The sequence below is a fragment of the Octopus bimaculoides genome, chromosome 17 (assembly GCF_001194135.2).
Source record: "Octopus bimaculoides isolate UCB-OBI-ISO-001 chromosome 17, ASM119413v2, whole genome shotgun sequence".
In the NCBI taxonomy this organism is placed as follows: domain Eukaryota; kingdom Metazoa; phylum Mollusca; class Cephalopoda; order Octopoda; family Octopodidae; genus Octopus; species Octopus bimaculoides.
In genome coordinates, this window is record NC_068997.1 from 10,334,712 (window position 1) to 10,339,545 (window position 4,834).

A 4,834-nucleotide genomic window follows, 5' to 3' on the forward strand; every position below is an offset into this window, starting at 1 on the left:
TCTATGTATAAATATATATACCTGACCCCACCCCACTACACACATGTATCTATCTATCTATCTATCTATCTATCTATCTATCTATCTATCTATATGTCTGTCTATTTATCTATCACAATTATCTATATATCAAATTTATACATATGTATATATGTGTGTATGTGTACATACATATACACATACATATCAATCTATCTATATGCATGTATGTATGCATATATATATATATATATATATATATATATATATATATATATATATATATGCACCTTGTTTACCATTTTGTCCTTGTTCTTTTGCCACGTCATGTACCCAGTTATGTATCTATATGTACACGTAGATGAACGTATATACATACATGTACATATATATGCATATACTCATATATTGTTTTTATATATATATATATATATATATATATATACACGTACATTATATATTATATATACATACACATACATTATATATATGTATATATACACATATATATAAATATATATATATATGTAAATATTTATGTATATATATATTTATATATACACATATACATACATTATATATGCGTATATATATATATATATATATACACACACACACACATATTTATGGTGAGGGGGAGGGATAAATTTTAAGAATGTGTGAATAATGGATGGGCTGTTGTATGATGTTGATGGAGTTGGTGGAGGTCTAAGTGGGGTGGTGATTGTAGTAGTAGTAGTAGCAGTAGTAGTAGCAGCAGTAGTAGTAGTAGTAGTAGTAGTAGTAGTAGTAGTAGTAGATGGGCGAGAGGTAGGGTTGGTGTGTGGGGATATTTGATATAGGGATGGTAATGAAGGTTGGTGTTGGTGTTGGTACTAGCGGTGGTGGTGGTGGTGGTGGTGGTTGCAGTACTCGGGGTGGTGTTGAAGATTTGCAGGTGGGTGATATGTATGTGATAGTAGCAAGTGTGATGATGGTGGGGTGTTGTAGGCGGGAGTAGGTGATGAGCAGTGATGGTTGGTGTTAGTCTGCTCGATCGAAGGGATCAATGTTCAAAAGTATTCCAGTCGTGACCATCCCGTTGTTTTAAATAGTTTCTTTTTACTTATATGCAATTACTACATTATCCAAAGCGTCCCTTTTTTTTTTTTTACAGATAGTAAGGTGGTATTTAAATGAGATTTAGCTGCTATTTCTTTCAGTCTGAGCGACCATGTAAAGGTTGTTGTGATGGTGGGGATAGATAAGGACGGGGTGTATTGAAGGGGGAGTGAGGGTAAGAAAATTAAAATGGTTAAGCTAGAGTACATACATATTTACACACACCCACACACACCCAAACACCCCCTACTCAAACATCCACCCCAACACACACACACACACACACACACACACACTAAAAGAAAGAAGCGGTTTGGCCTGATCAAGACGTCGTACTTTTAGATCAATCGTTCTATGTGACGACGACGACGACGACGACGATTGCGACAATCGTGGTGGTGGTGATGACGATGATAGATGATGATGATGATGATGATGATGATGATGACGATTGGTAAATAATCCCGACTAAGTTAGCAGCGATAGCAATGATGACGACGACGACGATGATAATGATAGAAGCCGTAAGGAGCCAAGTGGTAGTAGTAGTAGTAGTAGTAGTAGTGGTTGTGGTTGTGGTGGTAGTAGTAGTAAACATTATAGTTGGAGGGAGGTCCTGCCGACTCCCACCCATTTTGTTGGGGCGTGGATTGGAGCGGAGTCTTCTTGCTGATTTGTTGCTGACGTAAGTCAGTGATTGGGTATCTTGGCTCCCTTTTTTTCTTCTTTCATAAGCCCACAAAAAAAAATAACAAAACAAACAGTACTAATAAAAACAAACAAAAAAAGTAAATAAAAAGGTACATTGGTGATAAAGACGTGTATGGGGCCGAGGGTTGCTTCTGATTAGTTTTGTAGACTTTTGCGGTCAAATAGTTGTTGCTTATTTGTTCCCAATTAGATTTTTTATCAACTAGAGTTATAATCAAAAATGCTCCAGTCGTGCCCATCTCGTTTTTTTTCTTTCAGGAATAGCGTCACATCCGAAGCGATATGATCAAATGTTTATTTCTTAATAAAGACCGTTAATGTTTGAAAAAAAAAAAGACTATTTCATTTATTTATTTCCACCATAAATCAAAGAAAGTACGATTCCTTGAGATAATATTCCACACAGCTGTTTTTAATTCGCTGTTGGTATTGGGCCTGCTTGTTCACGCGGGCCAAGTGCGGGTTGTAAGCGGTGGTCTTCAATTTCGGGTGATCAACTCTGGACAGCGATGCCTTGACCAAATTTGATCAGAACTCACTAAAGAGACGTTCCAATGTCGTTCACAAACCACACCACCGCTTTACATTGATATTTTATTATCGACCGCGGAGGGACGAAAGGTGAAGGTGACCTTGATTGGATCTGAACTTCACAGAGCGCACAGACTCGGAAGAAATATCCACAAGACATTCAATCAAACACTAACAATTCCATTAATTCGACATTTGCCAGTGAGATAATATAACCTGGCACCCTGTTGCATACGACGGCGAGGGTTCCAACGGAACAGCCTGCTCGTGAAATAAGCATGCGGGTGACTGAGGACTCCACAAACGCGCATACCCTTAATGTAGTTCTCGGGTGGATTCAGTGTGACACAGAATGTGCCAAGGCTGGCTCTTTGAAATAAAAGTACAACTTTTGTCAGCTGAGTAAACTGGAACAATGTGAAATAAAGTGCCTTGCTCAAGGATACAGCGCGCCGCCCTGAATCGAACCCAGAACCTTACGACCGTGAGCCCAATATGTTAACCACTAAACTACGCGCCTTCACTGTGAGATTATATAATTATACATGACTATATGTAAATTAAAATTATACTGAATGATTTGAAGGGTGTTTGGTTGATGTTTCTATCAGGCAGATAGCAGCAGCATAAAGGCTCCTCTCAATGGCTTGTGGTCAACAGGATTAACTGGACACTGGTAGAAATGACACAAATCGACATCAAATAACATTCAAGCCAAGCCATCAAACACCGCCGTTCATTCAACTTGGTAATAATCCTTTTTATTCTAGACGCAAAGCCTGAATTTTTGAGCAATGGGACTGGTCATTTACAGCAACCCCAGTGTTCAATAGGGACCTATTTTATCGACCTCAAAAAGATGGATGACAGGCAAAGCCAACATCGGCAAAATTTGAACCCAGAATGTAAAAACTGATGAAATGCCGCTAAGTATCCTGGTCGATGAAATAAAGTACGAATCAAGTAGTGAAGTCGATTTAATAGACAACCTTCTCCATATTTGTGAATCTGTGCACATAGAAGCAAATATATAAATATATATTGGAACTGTTTTAAGATTGAGATGGTTGCTTCTGTTGCTCTTCTCCACAAAGGAATCCGTTTGTATCAGTCTGGCTCTTTTAAACCACCTTGGCTGGTGTTTGCAGTTAACTGGCCATGGTTCAGCTTCAAGACATCGTTAACCGAGGAGTCGACTACTGAAGTCTTCTTGCTCAGATGGTATAATTATATGTACATACATGTGTGTGTGTGTGTGTGCGTGTGTGCTTGAAGGCGCTTGGCCAAATGGTTAGGATGTACGACTCAAGATCGGTAGATCGTGATATCGATTCTTGGACTGGGTGGTGCGTTGCGTTTTTGAGCAAAACAATTAATTTTCATGTTGCTTTGCAAGCGTTTCGACATCTGAGGTGCTGCAGCTCACAAAGACGATTTAATGGAGGGAGTGAGTTAATGTGGAACGCAAACTTTTGATCACTATAAACAAATCATCTGTATATGAAGATACCATAGGAGAGCCAACCACACACACACACACACACGCACACACACACACACACACACACGCACACACACACACACACACACACACACACACACACACACACACACACACACACACACACACGCGCACACACACACACACACACACACACATATAAATGTTTTTGTATACAAAAAGCGTTACTTTTGAAGTAATAAAATTTGCATAATTTAAAAGAAAATATGAGTTAAGGGACGTAACTCAAATGAGTTAATGACATGAATTTTGATAAGTCGTGGTATGGGATATACGCACATAGTTATTTATACATACATAAGACATAAATATTTCTACGTGTGTGTTAATATATATATATTTATATATTCTTTTATTCTTTTATATGAACACACACACACACACACACACACACACACACACACACACAATTATGTATGTATACATTTGATTTTCTTTTTTGATTTTTGTGTTTGTTTGTGTCTTGCTCCCACCACCATCTCTAATTCTCTCACCTTCCCTGACAACGATAATATGTTTTGTGAGACTGATCGCCCACATGAGGAAAGCCCCAGTGTGAAAAACATAAGCATTCATCCATTTGGTGACAGCGTACGTCACCAGTAAGAGATCACACTTTCTACTGGAATGAGAAGAGAAGGGAGTGGAGGAAGAGAGGAGGAGACGGAGGAGGAGGTGGAGGAAGGTAGAGGGAGAAAGAGGAGAGGAAAGAGAGGCAGATATAGAAGGAGAGGTTGAAAATGATAGTAAGAAAGGAAGAGAGAGGGTGGGCTTGGGAGATGGTGAAAGGAAGAGAAGAAACGAGAGAAAGAGAACAGAAGAAAAAAAAAAAAAGAAAAACAAGTGTGACCAGTGAGGGCAGACTGAAAGAACGAAATAGAATGAAATAATGGGAACTAAATTGACTCTTTTTAAAAATATATGTAAATATAAGAACAGAGAAACTCTCGAAGTGTAGGTCGTTTGTCTTGAACAAATGAAACACACACA

General features: G+C 38.4%; 1 protein-coding gene across 1 annotated transcript in view; it reads right to left on the reverse strand.

Annotated features, from left to right (window-relative positions):
* The window catches only part of LOC106882514 (probable cytochrome P450 12a5, mitochondrial), a 58,241-nt gene that overhangs the window by 37,348 nt on the left and 16,059 nt on the right, over positions 1 to 4,834 (reverse strand). The window lies entirely within an intron of this gene.